Source organism: Chinchilla lanigera, unplaced genomic scaffold, assembly GCF_000276665.1.
Source record: "Chinchilla lanigera isolate Chin_1 unplaced genomic scaffold, ChiLan1.0 scaffold00021, whole genome shotgun sequence".
Lineage (NCBI taxonomy): Eukaryota > Metazoa > Chordata > Mammalia > Rodentia > Chinchillidae > Chinchilla > Chinchilla lanigera.
Genome location: NW_004955422.1, coordinates 27,130,319 through 27,151,798, shown reverse-complemented (window position 1 = coordinate 27,151,798; position 21,480 = coordinate 27,130,319). Strand labels below are relative to the sequence as shown.

The 21,480-nt window shown below is 38.6% G+C and overlaps 1 protein-coding gene across 1 annotated transcript in view; it reads left to right on the top strand.

Moving 5' to 3' along the window:
- The first annotated feature begins 1,459 nt into the window (after nt 1-1,459).
- Nucleotides 1,460-21,480, top strand: part of Asip (agouti signaling protein) — a 128,530-nt gene continuing 108,509 nt past the window's right edge. Inside the window, exon 1 of the mRNA XM_005384834.2 lies at nt 1,460-2,585. The gene's annotated coding sequence lies outside the window, so the exon portion shown is untranslated. The remainder of the gene's footprint in view (nt 2,586-21,480) is intronic.

Genomic DNA, 21,480 nt, shown 5'->3' with positions numbered 1-21,480 from the left:
TTTCTTTTTCTTTCTTTCTTTCTCTTTCTTTCTTTCTTTCTTTCTTTCTTTCTTTCTTTCTTTCTTTCTTTCTTTCTTTTTCTTCCTTCCTTCCTTCCTTCCTTCCTTCCTTCCTTCCTTCATTTTCTTTCTTTGAGACAGGGTCTGGTTATGCAGTTCAGGCTGGCCCCACTATGGAGCCCAAGCTGGCCTCAAACTCACGGCAATCCTCTTGCCTCAGCCTCCCAAGTGCCGAGATTACAGGCATGCACCACTACCCGAGGCCCTCAGTTTCTCACCTATGTAAAAAAAAATTCATTAATGGAGACAGTAAGCCTACTTCATAGGCAAACAATAAACAAGACAGTTATACGGAGCAAGTAGTACAGTGTGATACCCACAAAATAAGTTTCTCCTTGGCAATTTATCTTTCATGTACTGACCTGAACACCTATCCCATTGGATCGAACGCTTTCTTATCAATGTTTTGGAGATTATGATGTCCTGATTTTCTGACCTTCATTCCACCTTGAGAGCAACCATCCTCCAGAGAGTTACAGTAAAATAGGGGGACTTAGGAATCAATGAACTGCTTTCCTGGGCTGATATTATAACTCTTATAACTGTGGAATCTTCCTCTTTTGAGGCAAAGTCCTTCTTTGTCACAGTGGGGTCCCCGAGATGCAGATTAAGTTTTGGCGCAATAAGGCCGAAAGACATCACTAGATCAAGTCACTCTGCAGTATTTCCATTGAGGTTAGTATTTACCCATATTGCTGATTAGGAGACTGAGGCTAGGAGAAGAAAGAGAAATGAGCTCAAAATCACAGAGCGTGTGAGTGGCAGTCAGATCTGAAACCAGAATTTCTGACTCTCTCATCCCCTTTCTACTGCATCCCAGTTGTCCAGAAACACCAGTGAATATAAGTACCAAACACAGATCTTCTCGCAAAGACACGAGCGAGTTTGTGACTTTACCCGTGTATGAGGTCGGACTGAGAGCCCACGCAGTTCATTAGAGAACTTCCAGTCTCTCCACGAGCGGCAAAGACCCTTCCTCCTGAGTGTCCACAGAACTAGCGAGCGTGCTGGGAAACGTGCTGCCCCCCTCCTACTGGGACAGGTTTGGGCGAGAGTACAGCATCTTGACAACCCACTCAAACTGACTCATAGTAACTGGCAGCAAATTATCATTCCCTGACAGGGTAAGTCCTTGAGCCTCTGCAGACTTGGAAGGGAGACTCAATAGCGGAACTAGCTATTCCGAAGCCAAGGGGTCCCAGAAGGTATGGAATCAATTCCATCCAGATGTTTGAATTGGTTTTCTTTTCTTCTTTTCCCATCATAGGCAGAGTGAACAAGTTGTTTTCACCTTCTCAAGCAAAGCGGGGAGAACACAGCTCCCTTCTTTTCCGGGTGTGTCTGCACCAAAGGATTGGGAGGCTAACACCGTCTGAGCAAGACGGGGTGGCGTCTGAATTAGGACAGCACTTCGTACACATGGCAGAATCAGCAGGCAGGTAGAGGGCACTGAAACACTTCGGCAGCTCCCGTTAGAGTTCTGCACGTTCACTCTGATTTATGGATTTATGGCTTCTGAAGTGTTTACCTGCATTGTAGGGAGCCCATCTGTTTTGAAACCCTTGTAGGAAACGATGGCCCTGCAAATTGGCCCAACAAGTACTGTGCACATTGCTTCCCTGGGAAGGGAAAGGCTGACTTAGGCTTCAGTACAAACTCTTTCTCAGGGCAGCTGAGCAGCCTGAACGTCGGGGAAGCTTTGCTGTGCTGTGTGGTGACAGCGGGGGTCATTAGATACCTCACAAAACTTGCTCCAGCAGCCCAGCTGTCCTGGGGTTAGCTCTTGCTGTGGGTCTGTGAGGAGGAAAAACAGATCTTCCTGCGCTGCAGCCTCCTTTGACTCCCCTTCACCCCACACCTGAGCTCCTGCTCCCTGGAAAGAAACCTGAGGGAAGACCGTGGCAGCAGAGTGGGGGTCTTGCGGGGGCTGCCTCGGACCCGCGCTGGGAGCAGGAGCTACTGTAGAAAGCAGTGCTGAGAGAGAGAAGGACCAGGAAGAAAGAACACTGGGAGGTGGGATTGCCAGGGCAGCAAGGACCTTACTTTCCTCCCTGCACAAAGGTATGATTGGCAAGGTGAATCTTTTCATCTGGATCGGTGCATTGTAGGAGTTTTCTATTGGTGCAGAGCAAGAGTCTCACCTATTCATTAGATTAAATCCATGAGCAAGAAAACAAAAAACACTTTTGAGGTATTTTACTGAATATTCATATCTCCCTTCAGAAATGTTTGTTTTGGTGCTTTTACATTTTGAGTCTAATCTGCAATGGAAAATATGCTTCAAAGGAACAGAAAAAAAGCAAACAAAACCACCCAACACACTTGTGTGTCTTGCGTTTTGACCCAACCCACTGAACAACTGGAAGAGTCTCCACAGACCACCAGAGATCCTCGATTCTGTCTGGAGAACCATCGATCTGAAAGCTACATCTTGACTGCGGAACCTTTTCATCTGGGATTATCTGTTATTGACCGCAGAGAGCGGCTACTGGCGATTCCTGTGACAGGGCCCTGTACAGCAAGAGGTGGGTGTTTTAGCATAGCACAAAATCTGACTGACATAGGTATCTCTGCAGGCTCGACTTCTTCATCTCCTCCTTGTCCTTCTCCCCTCGTTTCCCCCCTGTACTACTTCCTCATCATTTTATTTTCTTTTTCTTCATTCTATAGTAAAATTTATTTTTTTCCTTAAGGGTTTGGATGAGTTTGGCCTGTTATTTTCTTCTACTTGCAGTTTCCAAATTAGGATTTCTTTTTGGATGCAGAACTTTCCAAAATTTCTAAGCACCTAAATTATTATAAAAGCAGCTGGCCACTGCTCATGCATTGTGAACTGGCAGCCAAGAAGGTACCAGAAAAGAGAAGGCTTCAGGTCTGGGTCTGTACCCTTTGCTAGGGTAAAATGCAGAGACCCGCTGAGATAGTGTAGAAGGAAGTTTCCTCACGGAAGCGGCACGGACAGTCAGAAGAGCCAACCCAGGCATTCGTGGAACCACGAACGGTGCCTGGAAGTACACTATTAGGAATCTCCCAACTGAGCTGAGCTCTGACAAGGAGATGGTTCTTCGGCTCCTACTGCTCTTTGAAAATAAAGGAAAAGAATCAGACTCACACTGAAGTTACAGAGTGTGTCTGTTTTGATTCCCTTAAGCCACAGAGATCCCGTTTAAGTGTAGGAGCACTAATAACTGATGGCTTCACTTTGGACGCAACCCTCTGCATGACAGCTCCATGCAAAGGCAATTATCAGGAATAAGGGCTCATTACAGCCTTTTGATTTGGTTTCTCCGGTGTCCTGTCAGACAGATGAGAAAAGGAAACTGATCCTAACTCAAAAGAAGTAAAGTACAGGTTAAAGTATTTGGTTTCAGCCTCTGTCAGTTTGAGGCTTTGAAAAACAGAATTCCGTGTACCCAGGAAACTAAATACCAAATCCTATTGCTTTAGACCCCTTGCAGAATCAAGGACATAATAAGGAAATGTGTACCCAAATTGAGATGATTGCTCATGATAGGATGTTACAGTGCCCAGTGCAGTAACCCTCATTTTGGGTAAGTAGCTTTGGGTGGGAGTGCAGTCTTTCAAAGAGGCCATGAAATTTGAAGTAACATCCAACTTGCCCGATCCTGACTGCACCTTGAGCGTCTCTCTCTCCCAAGCGCTCCTGCACATGTGTGAGCACGCGGGCGTCAGGCACACATGCTGGCTGTTAGAGTCGGGCTCGGGAAGCACCGGAAGCAAATGTGGAGAGCTGGGCAAAGTAGGTAAACGATGAGAGCCAGGCCACTCATCAGAAAGAGGGACGCGTTCTTAGAGAAAAAAATAGGAACGAAGAAGAGCGGAAGCCTGAGAGCAGGGTTGCGGGCAGGGCAGCGTCTTTGACTGATACGAGAAAGAGTACAATGTGGATGAAAATGCACACAAAGAAATAGATTAAGAGCGGAGAGAAAACTGACTTCAGGTGGCTTGAGATTTATTCAAATGTTGGGAGGAAATCAAAAGTAACTGTAAAGCCAGAGTCTGTATCCAGTTTAAATACCTGTACAGCCGACTCCAGGGATAATGTAGTCTTAGACCTGTTAGAGGCCTGCACTTTGCTCTGAGCAGGGCAGATCTCTGGAGGAAGAAGAAGAATGAGGACTTGCATGGAGAGAAGTTCCGGAGCCCCTGGTTGGCCTCCGCAAAGGTAGGACTGAACCCAGAAATTGTCTGCTGGATAGTCAGCAGTCTCAGCTCCACTGGCCCCAAACCTGTGCTCACAGCATTTCTTTTTGCATTTGGTTGATGAATAGTTTGGAGCACAAGTACTAAATCTGAACCTTTCTAAACCACTGTTTGAATCTTGTTGAGAGATGGGGGAGTATGTCTTCTGCTTTTTCAGAAATATTCTTGCAGACAGTGCATCAGCATCTAACTGCCTGTGAGGCTTTAATCTGCACATTTGCCTGCTTGGGGATGCCATCTTTCTATCCATTTACTGGAAAGACAAGAACAATTAGCTTTTCTACTTGCAGGGACACTTGTGTGTAAAATGACAGCCTAACAAGATCTGCCTTACAATGGGTGAGACCCTGTAGCTGTGTCTGTTACATTTTTTACCTGATGGTTTAACTTTTTAAAATCATCATCTCCCTTTCTCCTGAACTTCTAAATGTTCTGGATACACTTATTTTCTTTGAAGTAAAATTTTTATTGTAAGAGAACAGAACCACAGAAAAGTGTTATGCTTAATGAATTTCCATCCTGTGAACACATTCAGAAAACCAGAACCTAGGTTTAGAAATGGGACATGACCAGCACCTAAAAGGCCCCCATTTCCCCTTCAAGTCCTTCCTCCTCCCAAGAGTAACCAATAACCTGACTTGTAACCCCACAAATTAAGTTTTGCCTCTTTGAAGTCTTCCGCTATGTGTGCACATATTTTTATGAGTGCGTTTTTATGTGTGGCTTCTTTTGCGCTTTTCAACATATTGGGCGATTTTATGTTATGCTTTATATGTTGGAAAGTTCCATTCATTTCTCACATGTAAACCAACATTGCAGCCGGATTTTAGGTGTGAGTCAGAGGCAGGCGCTATGGAACCTTTGTCTTGTTTCACAAGTGACTGAGAGGATCAAGTGATTGATAAACATATAAGACATTTCTGCTCACTCATAGTTCTTGATTTCTTCGGGATTGTTCATTCCAGGTGACTTCTTGGTCCTATAATGGTTGTGTCTGGGGCAAGATAAGATTTTATTAGATCCCATGACACTTTTTCCTGTTAACATTTTCTATATTATTATATTTTTATATTTCAAAGTTCCATTAAATTATCTCTGCCTTTCATTTCTATTATAAAATTAATTTAAATTTTACCATTTTTTCTATTTACTTATTCAGTCACTTTCTGCTGCTGGAGATTAAACCCCGGGCCACCTGCATATGCATACTAGCCCTCACTTTAAACCATGTATTTTTTTTTTCTCCCTTCATGACCTTTTTCATTGTATGTATCAGATTCTTCTAAGAAATTTTGCTCTCCTGCAGATAAATTTGGTTGAAGGCACATGTTCCTCAGTTATCTTTTCTATATTTTCTTAGTAATCACCTTCTTCCTTCCTCCAGCCTCAGAGAATGTGTTATTAATTCAACTAATAAATATTTTTTAAGGTCTTTCTATGTGGCAGTCTATATTCTAGACAGTGTCAATGTTGAAATGAAGGAAAAAAAGATTAAAAATGGAGGAAAGGGCCTGGTATATAGCTCAGTGGCACAAGTGCCTGCCTGGCAAGAGTACGGTCCTGAGTTCGATTCCCAGTACAAAAAAAAGGAGGAAAATGAAAAATGAAGTTTGAACAACATCAAAGCCAAAAACAAAATTGTAACTGACAATGAGAGGGCTAAAAAGTAAATAAATAGGATAATACCAAGGAGTAATTTTAAAGAGTTTATTTTAGATAGATCAGCAGGAAAGAGCTCTGTGAGAGGTAATGTAGAGATAAGACCCTACGAATAAGAATAAGCCAAGTACGCAGAAAGCTAGGTCTCGAGTGATTTAAACGAGGAAGCAGCAAGTACCGAGGCCTTGGAGGTAGAAAAGGGCTTGGCGTGGAAGCAAGACCAGTGTGACTGTAGGGTTGGGGTTGGGTTTGGGGTAAAGATCAAGGAGGAGAGAATGATGTGTTGAAAAAGAGAGGTAGAGGCCAGACCAAGCAGGCTCTTGTAAACTGTGGTCAAGAGTTTGGATTTTAATGATAGGAAGGTAAGAGTTTTAAACAGGTTTGTAATATATCCTAATTTTCTCTTTTTTAAAAAATGTAGATAGAAGGCTGGGTGTGGTGGACATGCCTATAGTCCCCGCACTTGGGATGCTGAGACAGGAGGATCACTGCAAGTTTGAGACCAGCCTGGGCTATAAAGTGAGTTCAAGGACAGCCTGCACTGCATAGTGAAGGCTTGTCTCAAAAAGAGAAAAATAAAAGGAAGAAAACATGTCGATATATTTTACATACAGGGAAATACGTGGAATATCTATAGTGTGATGAGACAGTTGCTCTGCTAGAGGAGTTTCTAATATGGACAAAGCATTTTTGTTTGCTTGCTTTTTGTTTTTTCACAATAGATCTCAGTATATTTCCCAGGCAAGCCTCAAATTCCTAGGCTCAGATGATCCTTCTGCCTCAGCCTCCCCAGTAGCTCCCACTGCTGTGCCTAATTGCAAAATATTTTTATATTCCCAACAGCAATTATCATAGGAATTCTCTTTTCATTCTCACCAACATTTGTTAATAATGGCTTTTTATTTTAATGCTTTAAGGGATTTCTGTGAATATGGTATCTCCTCAGTTTAATTTATGTTTCTTTGATCCATAATAGTGTTTAGATTTTTCGTGTATTTATTGGCCATTTTTATGGCTTCTTTTTGAAGAATCCTTCCCAAATTTTAGCCCACTTGTCAGTTGAGTAGTTTGTCTTCATTATTATTATTACTGTGTTATTTTGTGGTACTAGGGATGGAACCCAGGGACTTTGGCCTGCACTATATCCCCAGGCCTTTTCCTATTTTTTATTTTGAGACAGGGTCTTGCTAAGTCACTGTTAAGTTGCCCAGGCTGGGCTCGAACTTACCACCTTCCTGCCTTAGTCTCACAGAGTGCTGGGATCACAGAGGTGCAGCACCATGCCTGGCTATGTGATTATTATTGATTGGAAGTTGTTTATATATCTGTCATATATACATATTATATCTTATCCTAGGCTAAGGTCTGTCTATTTATTTTACTAATAGTGCCTTTTGAAGACCAGTACAAATAACAAACAAAGAAAACACATGTACTTTGAAATGATTTCAAATCAATGGAAAAATAAATATGCAGTTTGGTGACTTGACCCTTTTATTGTTATGCAGTACCTCTACTTACCTCTGTTAATTTTTGTTGCTATTTGTCTTACAGTAATATAGCCACTGAGATTTCCATTGGCCAGTGTTATGGATTTTCTCATCATTTTACTTTTAATTTAGTTATATAAGTATATTTGAAGTGAGGGGTTTTTTTGTAGATAGTACATAGTTGGTTCATTTTTTAAAATTCATTTCATCAATATGCTTAGCAGTTTGAGTAATCTGCATTCAGTGTAGTAATGTGCTAAGATTTGGGTCTACCGTTTTATTCTTTGTTTTCTTTTTCTTTCTTTTTGTTCCTTTGTTTCCCCTTTTCTGTCTTCCTTGAATTGTTTGAAATTGTTAGCTTTATTTGGAGTTTTTTTTTTTACTATATCATTTTGTGTAGTTTCTTTTTTAACAAATGCTAAAGGAATTACAATTTACATGTTTAATGTATTTAAGTTTCTTTTCAAGTAATGCTTTATCTATGGACTTAGAAACTCCAGCACTGTACTCCCCTCTATATGACACAGCCATCTTATATTGCATCCACATACCTAGAAACCCCACCAGGTAACATTACAATTTTTGCCTTCAACCATCAAACATCTTAAAGAACTCACTCAGAGAAAATTAGTCTCTTATATTTATTCAGATATTTCCCATTGCTGTTGCTTCCCCTTTGATCCTAACAGTTCCAGTTTTCTTCTGGTAGCATTTTTTTCTCCTTGAAGAATTATCCTTAGTAATTCTTTTAGAACAACTCTACTGACAGTGTATTTACTCTTAGCTTTCCTTTGTCTAACAATATCTTACTTCATGTTTATTTATCATGGATATTTTCACTGAATGTCGACTTCTGGATTGACATTTGTTTAGTATGTTAAAAATGTTGTTTCACTATTTTTTGGTTTCCATACTTTCTGATGAGAAATATAGCCATGCGACAGCCATGTGATCATTGTTTCCCTGTAAGTAGTATGTCATTTTACTCTCCGATTTCACTATTTTTTTTCTTTTTCTTCAGTCTTAAGCAGTCTAAATGTGAAGTGTCGTGTCACAGATTACTTCTGGTTTATTTTGTTTGGGGTTTTCAGAGCTACTTGGACTCAGATTTGTCTTTCAACAAATTTGTGAAGTTCTCAGGTTCTATTTCTTCAAACGAGTTTTCTGTTCTATGCCTTTTCCTTGCCTTTTGAAAGTCCAGTGACCCAAGAACTAAACCTGTTGCTATTGCGCCCTGATGCTCTGCTTGTTTTAAAAATCATTGTCTATCTTTTGGATTAAATAATTTTTCTTTTTACAACTTGTTTTGTAATTGATATAGAAAATATAAAGCTGGGCTGGGGATTTAGCTCAGCAGCACAGTGCCTGCCTGGTAAGCGCAAGGTCATGAGTTTGATTCCCGGTACTGGAAAAAAAACAAAACCAAAAGAAAAAGAAAATATAAAGCTGTATTTATTAATGAAATACCATGAAGTGTTTTGATACATGTACAGATTGTATAGTGCTTAAAGTTGAGTTAAACATACCCAGCTCCTCTAATATGTATCATTTCCTTATGGTGGAAATTCAGATTGAATTATTTCTATTGCTCCATCTTCAGCTCCACAGACTCTTTCCTCCTTGCTAATGTTGAATCCAATAGTGAGTTCTAAATTTTAATTGTTGCATCTTTTGTTTCTAATATTGATTATTGAAGTATTTTCCTTTTTCTTAAGAACTTTAGCTGGAGCTTCATACTTCTACTAAAATTTTGAAAGAGCCAACTTTTAATTTTGCTGATAATTCAATTTTTTCCATATTCTTTTTTTGGCCTTTTTCTCGATTTAACTGTTTTCCCTCACTCTCTGTGTCTTCCTCCCTCTCATCCATCTCTCTTTCACCTTCTTAATGCAGATACTTAGATCATTTGATTATAAACCTTTCCTCTGTTTTAATACATCCATTTAGAAGTATCAGTTTCTCTCTAAACACTACCATAAATATGCAGCCTACAAATGTGGATATGTGGTTTTAATTATTCCTTTCAAAATATTTTCTAATTTTTGTGATTTCCTCTTGAACACATGGATTTGTAAGAAACATGTTTGCTTATTTTCAAAATAATTGAAGACTTTTTCACATAACTTTTCATTAATGGTTCTTTATTTAATTCTATTGTGGCTATATAATAGCTAACATACTCTTTATTATTTCAGTCCTTTTAAATGTCTTAAAATCTTTTTTATAGCCAAGCATATGGTCTATATTAATGAATATTCCTGATGTCCTTGAAAGAGCACATATTTTTCAGTTCTGGGTAGAGACTTCAGTAAATGGCAGTTATGTCCACTTGATTTACATTGAGTTATTCAAGATTTCCTTACTGATTTGGGGACTCCTTGTTCTATTAATTATCAGGAGAAAGGTGCTGAGATCTCCAAATGTAATTCAGTATCTATCTACTTTTCCCGTCCATCTGCCAGTTTCTACTTCACATACTTTGAAACTTTGATGTTACATTCATACACATTTAGAACTGGTACTTTTTTGATGAACAGAACTTTTGATCATAGGAAACAGTCCTCTTTACCTCTAGTAATGCTCCTTTATCCCGAAGTCTACTGATCAGATGTCAGTGGAACCATGTCAGCTCTTTTGTGATTACTCTCAGTTGGCTGCCTCTACCCTGTGAACTTTTATTGTGCACCTCTAGTGAGCAACATACAGTTTGGTTTTGCTTTTTCATCCAGCCTGACACTGGCATTTCTCTGAGAGCTCTTTTGCTGTGTCACAAATTACTGCAAATTTAGGAGCTTATTTACTCACAGTTCTGTAGGTCAGATGTCTGTCGTGCAGTCGCTGTGCTCACTGCCAAGGGTTTCACAAGGCAGAAATCAAGGTGTTGACTGCTGGCCTTCTCACTTGAAGAAAGAGTCTGCTTCCAAGCTCATTCAGGTTATAGCCAGAGCTCAGTTCCTGTGAGTATAGGGCTGGGCTTCTCATTTCCTTGCTGGTGCCTCGTTGGTAGCTCCTTTCCCCTCGAGAGGCTATGAGCATGAATCACATGGCCCCTTCACAACACAGTAGCAGAAGAATCCTTCCAGGCCAGCAGTACAGTATCCCTTGCACCAAATCCCTCTCACACTTTGAACCTCTCTGACTTGTGTCATCAGAGGTAGAAAATTCTCTTCTTTTAAGCAGCCTATCTGATTAGGTTAGGCCCATGTGGATAATATCCCTGGTAAATTCAACTGCTTGGTAAACATGTACATCTGCAAAATCCCTGAGAGGCAAAAGTCATGGAGGCCAGAGGGCAGGAATTACAGACATGCACCACTATGCCCAACTCCGCTAATAGGCTTTTCTTAGACTATGACCCAGCCTAGGATCCCACAGTTGCATTTAGGTGTCATAGCTGTTTAGTCTCCTTCAAACTGTGATAGTCCTCCAGTCTTTGCTTTTATGACATTGATACTTTTAAGGAATACTGGCCATGTATTCTGTAAAAGTTCCCTGAATTGAGTTTGTCTGAGTTTTATTCATGATTGGGTTAAAGTTACTCATATTTGGCTGGAACACTGCAGAAATGGTGGTGTACCTTTCTATCACAAGATCCATAGCATTGTATTTTATTACTTTTGATGTTAATCTTGAAATCTTGGTTGATGTGGTATCTTCTGGGTTTCTCACCTATGAAGTTACTATTTTTCCCTTTGTATTTAGTAAATACTTTATATGAACGTGTTCAAATATATGATTTTTAATCATACTTTTACTAATTTTAGCGTCTATTGATGGTTCTTGCCTGCAACTATTTTTACAGTTTTACCTAATTATGAATTGTTTTCCTCATCCCTTCTGTGTGTGTGTGCATGTGTGTGGACACCCTAAAATACACATAAATACACATCTATAATTTCCATACCAATCGATCTGTATGTGTATTTAAAACATGACTTCATATCAGTACCTTCGACTCAAATTCAACCCCATAAAGATTCCTTCTGACCTCCCTGTTTCTTTATTTACAACTCCATGATAAATCTGGTTCTCATTATTGAATACACTTAGTCACTTGCTCAATCTTGGTATACGCATAAAGTATACAATCCTAGCATGCATATAAAGTTCAATCTTAGTATATATATCAAGGAAATTTCTTCTTTTTATGGTTTTTGGTTTTTTTTTCGTTTTTCTTTCGGTGCCAGGAATCGAGCTTACGACCTTGTGCTTGCCAGGCAGGCGCTTTGCCACTGAGCTAAATCCCCAGCCCTCAAGGAAATTTCTTGATGGCTAACTCATACCCTATGACTTTTTTCCATTCTCCTACCCTCCCTTCAACTCCTCCTCCCCTCCAACCCCTATGAGAAATAAATTGACTAATAATACTATTTGTATGCAATATTTTAATTTTGTCCCTCTTGTATATTATATTCTATATACAGTGGTGCCTCAGTTTATGAACTTAATTTGTTTCACAATTTTGGGGAAGATGGTGGCATTTTGTTTGCATGGAGAAGATGGCTAATTTTTTACCTAATGCAGAGTTGGTAAATGCAAGAGAAATTTTGCCGAACACTTTTTTTTTTTTTTGGTCTTTTTCCGGTACCGGGAATCGAACTCACGACATCGACTCACGACTCGTGCTTGCCAGGCAGGCACAGTGCCACTGAGCTAAATCCCCAGCCCTTGCTAACACTTTTGTTTGTGAAGAAAATTGTTTGCAAAAAGAAACATTCATAAACTGAGGTAATACTGTACTATTTTCTGTAGTTTATTATGTAGGTTCTTTTTTCTCTATCCTCTTCAGTGTAGTTATGTCATTCATTTATAATGCAGTTAGGTTCATCTATTATTTTTGCATCCCAAAATCAACCTGGTTGATTTTTTAAAATTCTGTGTGTGTGTGTGTGTGTGTGTGTGTGTGTGTAAGCAATAAAATGGTTTGAGAATAAGAGCTACACAATAAGACACTCAGTTAAGAATTTCTCCTCTTCTATCTCTATTATTTTATTCCACCTCCCATTCTTTCCAACTCTTTCCATAGGTCACCAATTTTATTCATTTCTAGTTTAGCCTTCTGTTATGTCCTTTGCATAGATGAGCAGATATATATTTTTCCTCCTTTCTTACAAAAAGTGATATATACTATGTTAATTTGGTAGACCATGCAAAAACTACAGGTTCAGGGGCTTAAACGATACTTATTTTCTCATATTCTGGGGACTGGAAGTCTAAAGTCAAGTTGTGGGCAGGTTTGGTTTCTTCTCAGGATTCTCTCCTTGGCTGACAGGTGTGTGCCTTGTCCTTGTGTGTTCATGTGATCTTCCTCTGTGCATACACTCCTGGTATCTCTCTGTGTGTTCAGATTTCCTCTTCTCATGAAGATACACATCAGATTGGAAAGATACATACCAACTCCCTTATTTTAACTTGATCACTGCTTAGAAACAGCTGTCTAAATGCAGTCAGATTCAGAGGTATTGGAGGTTAGGACTTCAACATATACACTTTGATGAGACAGAATCAGGTGATGACAAACACAGTAGACATTGTTTAGCTCTTTGCTTGTCTTTCACTTAACAATGTATCATGAAAATTAGCCCACAGCAGTTAATAGAGGAATCCTCATAACTGTTTTACAAGTGCATAGTACCTCATTTTTTTTGTGTGGGTTGGTTTATACAACTTGGTTTTTACATCCGGTATTTATGGACATTTAGGTTGTTTCCAGTATTTTACAGATATGAAAAATGCTCTAGTGAATAACTGTAAATATATATATATATATATATTTCTGGAGATTCTTAAGTTTGGAGAGTCAAAAGTTCAGTGCATCAAACAGGCAAATCCACGGAGAGAAAATATATTCATAGTTGCCTGTTGGTGGAGCAGAAATTCAGAATGACCACTGGTGCCCAAAGGATTTTTCTTTCTGGGGTGTCAAAATGTTCTAAAATTGAATTGTGGTGATGGTTGCACAACTTGGGTGAATATCCTAAAAACTGCTGTGGTGTACCTGTAAATGGGTTGATTTGTAAAATATTCTTCAATAAAACTATTAAAAATGAAGGTAAGTACATGTGTAGTTTTGTTATATTGCCAAACTTCCCCCCAAAAGGCTGTACTAATTTGCTCTCCTGCCAGCGACGTAAGAACATCTGTTTCCTACAACCTTATGAAGAGAACGTGGTGCCACATTTTTAAATTTTGACAATCTGATAGACATGAAATAAAATAACTCTTGTTTCAGTTTGTCTCGCTAATTATGAGTGAGTTTAAGTATTTTTTCATACCTTGAGGGTCATTTTCATATCGTTTGCCTGTGGATGTGAAGTCATTTCACATTTTTTTCTTCCCCATTTTCAGGGGGTTTTTCCTTTCTACTTTTTTCTTCAGTACTAAGGCTGGAACCCACAGCCTTACCCATTCTGACATGCACTCCACCGCTGAGCTACATCCCCAGCCCTTGCTCAGTTTCGAAGAATTTCTTTTATATTAGTGACATTAGCCCTTTGTCTGTGCTATATGTTGTAAATATTTTCCCTGGCGTCTCAATTTCCTTTTGACTTTATGAGATATTTTTTCTGGCTAGAAACAGCTTTTTAAAATTTTTATTTATTTGTATTGAAGTGATGGCATTGCACATGCTAGAAAGTGCTCTACCATTGAGCTACACCCTCCTGCTTCCTGAATAAGTTTAAAAATAGTGAAGTGAAATTATCAGTCTCTTCTTGAATGCTCCGGATTTTATCCTGATTAGGAAACTTTCCACCTTTGGGGTTGATGTGGAACTTACCCATGGTTTCTCCTAGAAGGTGATTTTGTTCTCTACATTTCAATCTTTAATCCATTTGGAGTGCATTCGCAGGTATGCCATTTGGCACATATTTTTCACTTTTTCCAAACGGCTGGCAGTTTACACTTATCTCAGTTATTCTTTATTTATCTTTTGCCTTTTTTTCCTGCAGAAGCCGTGAGTTTGGAAGAATCTTCCTTTCGAGGTACTTACACTTTTGTTGTTGTTTTGAGACAAATCTCACTATGTGGGGCAGCTGGATTTGAACTTGTGGTCCTGCAGCCTCACATTTCTGAGTACCTAGATTATAACCATACAGCCCTGTGCCTGTCCATTTTTATTTTTAAGTGACACATAGCAATTGTACATATTATGGGATAGAGTGTCATATTTCCATACATGTATGCAGTGTGTATTGATTAGAGCAGGGTAATTGGCATCTGTTATCTCAAACATATATCATTTTTTGGTGTTGGAAACACTCAAAAGCCTCTCTACTAACTATATTGAAATAGTCAATTAATTGTTGTCAACCACAGGTATCCCACTGTGCCGTACAACATTCAAAATTATTTCCCTTATCCATCTACACTCCTATACCCGTTAACCAATCACCTCTATCCTCCCCATCCCTTCTCCTTTCCAAAGCTCTAGTAACCACTATTCTATTCTCTGCTTTTTTGAGATCAAGCCTTTATGCTTCACATGTAAGAAAAACATGCAGTGTTTGTGTTTTTATGCCTGTCTCATTTTACTTCATGTAATATCCTCCAGTTCCATCCATGTTGCTGAAATGTCAGAATTTTTCTTTTCATGGCTGGATATATATATATCCGTATCAATCATATGGTTTTGGCTACTATCCCTTTGTAGTAAGATTTGAAGTCAGGTATTGTAATGCCATCACAATGCCATCACTAAGCCAGGCCAATCCATTTCTATTTTGTACAATTATCCATGTAGTTAGATTTAAGTATATCATCTTGCTGTTTGCTTTTTAAACATTTTATTTACTTCATTAATTATTCATTTATCTTGAGGTACCAGGGATTGAACCCAGAGCCTTTGCACTGCGCTACACCCCTAACTCTTTTTTATTTTTTATTTTGAGATAAAGTCTGGCTGAGTCATTAAGTTGCAGTGCGGGAGGCTTGAACTTGCAATCCTCCTGACTCAGGCTTCCAGAGTCCTGGGATTACAGGTGTGTGCCACCACTCCTGGTTTAAAAACATTTCTTGCTGAGATATAATTCTAGTCACATAAAATTCACTGTTTTAATGTATACACTTTGAACCACTTCAGTGGTGTTTAGTATAGTCACTGTGTTGTATAATCACTATCACTATCTAATTCCAGAGCATTTACACCACCCATAAAAGAAGTTCCCTGCCTGTTACCATTTAGCCCTCATTTCTCCACCAGTCCATTCTATTGGTAGCAGTCACTAATGGGCTTTTTGTCTCTATGGGTTCCCCTTTACTGGACCTTTTATATTAATGGAATCATATAATATGTGACCTTTTGTATCTGGATTCTTTCACTTAACATATTCACCTAACAAATTCATTCATGTTGTATGGAATAATACTTCTTGCTTTTGAAGTATTGTATATGTGCAATACATTTTAATTATACATTTATCACTGTTAGGCATTTAAGTGTTTCCAATTTCTAGCTACTGTGATGGATATGCACAAATTTTTGTGAATATATTTTTGTGTGTTTGTTTTTGAGTATATACTTACGAGTGGAATGCCTGAGTTTTACGGTAATTCTATGATTAACTTTTAAACGAGTTCCCAAGCTACTTTTTCACAGCCGCTGCAGAATTTTATATTCCACCAGCGATGTATGAAGGTTCAAAGTTCTCCATGTCTTTATCAATACTTGTTAATCCTCTTCTTAAAATTTTTATTATAGTCATGCTAGTGAGTGAAGTTACATCTCATTGTGGTTACAATTTGTGTTTTCCTAGTGACCAGTGATGCTAAGCATTTTAACCATGTGCTTCTTGCCCATTTGTATATCCTCTTTGGAGAAATGTCTCTTCTCATCCTATTTCTCTTTTTTTTTTTTGGTTTTTCTCCGGTACTGGGAACCAAACTCACGACCTTGTGCTTGCCAGGCAGGTGCTTTGCCGCTGAGCTAAATCCCCAGCCCCTTCTCATCCTATTTCCATTGTTTGAATTGAGATATTTGCCTTTATATTGTTAAAGTCTAATTGTTCTTTCTGTATTCTGAACACCAGACCTTTAACATCTATATCTGGGCTGTCTTGTTACTTTATACTGCTTCAGAAGGACAAAAAGCTTCTAATTTTGATGAAGCTAGTATACCTATTTTCACTTGCTTGTGTTTTTAGTGTCATATCTGACAAACCATTGTCTAATGTACGATCATGCAGATTTTCATGTTTCTTTCCAAGAATTTTGTAGCTTTAACCTTCATATTTAGATTTTTGATCTGTGCTCATTTGGCAGCACATATACTAGATTTTTGGTCAACTTTGAGTTAACTTTTGTAAATGGTGTGAGGTGGGGATCCAACTTCATTCTTCTGCATATGTATATCTAGTTGCCCCAGTAATATTTGTTGAGTGCTGGGATTACAGCCATGGGCCACCACACCCTGCACTCTATTTCTAGTTTTTTGAAGAACTGCCATACTCTTTTCTGTAATGGCTATACTTATTTACACTACTCACTGTTTAAGAGAGTTCCTTTTTGTTTGCATCCTTCACAATTCATATAATTCACAAAATTCACATAAACAAATACTGTTGAGGATCTTCAAGTTTTCCACAATGAAAAAAGTTCTTGAATCCAAAAAGTTTAAGAGCTTCTGCTCTAGACTGTAAGAGGGCAGGAAGCAGATCCTAGTATTCTCAATTCAGTAGTCCTGGTACCCTTGTAAAAATCAGGTGAACAAGGACATATGGGTTTATTTCTGGGCCTTCAAATCTTTCAAAAATTTTTGACTATTTCATGTATAACTTGAAAACCTTTTGATGAGGACTAGGATGTCGCTCAATAGTTGAGCACTTGTCAAACGTGAGGCTAGTATGGCTAGTATGGCGAAAACATGCAAAAGTCTTGTGAGGAATACCTCTATTTACCTCCTCCTGCCGTTTTACTTTATATAAACTATCTCATGGTATACTTTTATTACTTTTATTTAGAAGTCAATTGCTTTTTAAAAAAATTAAGTTGTGAGGGGGAAATATTTAAATTTATCATTTCTGATGCCCTTAATTCATATTATAGATCCAAGTTCATATGTAGTATCAGCTGGTAGCATTTTCATTCTTCCTGAAGAACCTCCTTATATATTTCTCATTCTGCAAGCCTGTGAGCAACAAATTCTGTCAGCCTATATTTTTCTCTGAATGTCTTTATTTCACCCTGATCTCTCTCTCTTTTTGCCCTTTCTCTGACAGTCAACATTCTTTTTCTCTCTCTGACAGAGTCAAGCTAAGTTGCTAAATTATGCAGGCTGCACTCAAACTTGTGATCCTCTTGCTTTAACCTTCCAGAATGCTGGAACCTGCAGGCATATGTTGCCACATCTATTTCACTTTTATTTTGAAAAAGTTTTGCATTAAATGTGTAATTCTACGTTTATATTTTTCTTTCTACACTTTTAAACCATCATTAAAGTGCCTCATGGTTTGTATTTTTTATAACGGGCAGTCAGTGATAATTCTTAACACTTCCGTCTATATACCGTGTCTTAGGATTTTGCTGTAGTTTTTAGTTTTCACAAAATTTTCACACTCTTACTTTAGCTAGGTAATAAATCTACAAATTTGGTAGACTGATTCCTTTCACTTTATTCTTTTTTCTAAACTGTTTTAACTATTCTGATTCCTTTGCTTTTCTAAGTAAATTTTGGAGTAATCTTGTCAATTTCTACCATTAAAACTTTCTGCTATTTTGATAGGAATTGAATTAAATTGCATATTAATTTGAGAAAAATCAAATCTTTATCATACTAAGTCTTCTAATCCATGAATACAGTTGTGTCTGTGTGCCAGTTGTCAACTTGACTACTGGAGAGGTGACTGAATCATGGGTATGCTACACTCATTAGTGGATTAATGTTCCAGTGATGTTCATAGATGAGTATGCTCAGAAGATGCACCTGATTGGAGGAGGTGGGTCACTGGGGCGCACCTTTAGGGAGCATCTCGCAGCTGGCACTCTTCCCCTGTGCTCTGCTTCCCAGCTGCTATAAAGCAAGGGGCTTCCCTCCACCATGCCCTTCAGCCAAGATGTTCCTGCCAGGGAGCCAGCCAATCATGGGCTGAAACGCTGAGCCAAGTTAATCATCTCTTGTTTTTTTGTTTTTTTTTGTTTTGTTTTGTTTTGTTTTTTGGGTTTTTTCCGGTACCAGAAATCAAACTCACGACCTTGCACTTACCAGGCAGGTGCCATGCCGCTGAGCTAAATCCCCAGCCCCAATCACCTCTTTTAATTTCTGAATGGCAGGTGTTAGCCAAGGAATGCACTATTTATTTGTTCATTTGTTTGTTTGTACTGGGGATTGAACCTAAGGCCTCACACCGAGCTACATCCCTCTCCATTTATTTAGATCTTTAATTTCTGTCATCATTGTAGCTTTCAGCATACAAGTCCTGTACATGGTTTATTAGATTTACATCTAAGTAGTAAGTGAGAATTTATAGTAAATGAGAATCAGTAGTAAATTGAAAAATTATGCATAATATTATAATGGTATTTTAAAATTTTGTGTCCATATATCCAGGCCAGTAAATAGAAATACAACTGATTTCTATATGCCTTGCATCTTGCAAAACTGATGAACTCAATAGTTGTATGATTTTTTGTACTAGCAAGAGGCACATTGTTGTTATTTTTAAAGGAATGAATGAATAAACATTTTCTCATCCTCATACTCTAATATGGTAAATATCAAGAGATAAATTCACATAAAGAAATACTGTTGAGGATCCTCAAGTTTTTCACAATGAAAAAAGTTCTTGAATCCAAAAAGTTCAAGAGCTTCTGCGCTAGACTGTAAGAGGGCAGGAAGCAGATCATATGCCTCTGTGTCTCCTCTGCCATGTACATTGCAGGATTTCAGTGAAGAGGTGGGAATGGAGACACAAATTTCAAGTCATTTTTAAAAAAAGAAACATCGGGGCTGGGGATTTAGCTCAGTGGCAAAGCGCCTGCCTGGCAAGCGCAAGGTCGTGAGTTCGGTTCCCGGTACCGGAGAAAAACCAAAAAAAAAAAATAATAATAAAATAAAAATAAAAAAAGAAACATCTTGTCATCATCTAAAATGTCATTTTTTTTTCTTTGCTAGGTAAAATAATCTCCATAGGTGTAATAATCTCACCTGTTTTTCTGCTGTAAATTCATGCATACAATAAAAAATGAGTAGATACCAACATTTTACTGAACCTGCAGGTACTTCTGGGCTGTCAATATAAGAGAAAGGATACTGCTCAGTATCAAATCTAAACCTTGTAAAAAGTTTGCTGGCCATGTTAATTTACAAGTGCCTGTACCATAGAATGAGAGAGTTTTAGTTATGAGGGAAAGTCCCACTCTGTAAAATGCCCTGGACTAAGGAGAAACAGCTGCATTAAAGGGTTGCTCAGTACAAACGATTTGATTTTAATTGTATGGAAGATAATTGGCCCCACTTGGTTTGTGAAAGATTCGGGAACAAAAGAACTCCAGGGAAAAGCAAATAGTGACTCAAAGACTGCTAAAGCAAGACAAGGAGATATATTTCAATTTAAATTACCCCCTGAGGCATATTCTCGGCAAACAAAGAAAACATTTCAATTAACATTTGCTAAACCTGCCTTGGAGCTTTATTGAAAAGGCTGTAAACTATAGACATTTCAAACTAGCCTCCAATTAAACTTTAATTCTCTTTGTTAGGGGATGGTATATTCCCTGTACGTTGACTGAGGAGTCTCATCATTTAGGTGTGACATTTTTGAAAAACTTAAATCTTAAACCAATCTTAGTTTACATGAAATCTTTTTTTTTTTTTCTTTTTTTCTATTTTGAGACACAGTCTCACTATGCAGTTCAGGCTGGCCTTGAACTCACTATATAGCCTAGATTGACCTCAAACTCATGGCGATCCTCCTGCCTCAGCTTCCCAAGTGCTGAGATTACAGGTGTGCACCACCACACCTGGCTGATCTTAATTTACAGACTTAGATTAACTGGGTACTCATTCTCTAAAATTTCCTTGTCTTGACTGTTGATCTCAGGGATCAGCAAACTTTCTAAGGAGGTTTTGTGGGCCATGAGATCTCTGTGGCAGCTACTCAACTCTGCTTGCAGGAAAGTGGTCACCACAATATGTAAAGGAATGGGCATAGCTGCACCTCAGTTGTATTTTATTTACAAAAACAAAAAGGAGACCACATCTGGCTGGCTTACTGCTTTGGTTTGCTGACTCCTGATCTACCTGATCAAATTCGTTGCCTCACTCTGGCACCTCAGCAGGACATTTCATCATTTGTCTCAGCCTAATATTCTATTATTCCCCAGTCTTGAGACTAGCTCTAGTCCAAGTATCCTTGCATGTGCCAAAGTCCCGGCTTATTCCTACTTTTAGGACTCAGCATATGTGGCTATCTCACCAGTAGTAGCCTCTTCCTTTCATTCTGCTTTTCCAAGTCCTACCCGTTCTTTGGTTCTGGCTATGACTTCTTTATGAAGCCTTTATTGGATAACTCCAACAAACATTCCTCTTTCTATTTTCTCAGTCCTTCATGCCTGTTAGGAAACCCTAGTACAACAAATTATTTTGAACTCATTTCAGACCATGTAGTCTATTATGATATGACAGTATACCAACTATTTAATCATCCTTCTGTCTCTCTGACAAAATACCTGAGAAAGTCAATTTAAAGAAGGAAAGATTTATTTTGGTTCAGTTTCAGAGGTTTTGATCCACAGGCAGCTGGCTCCATTGTTTTAAGCATATGGTGAGGCAAAATACCATGGCAGAATTGTACATTAATGAAAAGGAACTCACTTCATGACAGCCAGGGTGCAGAGAGGGAAGGAAAAGAGTCAGAAAGGAAGGATCTGAAGACTATATACAATCCCCAAGGCCAAGCTCACATGACCCACTCCCTTCATGTCTTGGTTACCTTTCTCTCGTTGCTGGGACAAAATATCTGATGACCAAAATTAAGGAAGGAAAGGTTTATTTCCGCTTACAGTTTGTGGAGGTTTCAATCCGTACTAGGCATGATTATAAGGCAGAGTGGCA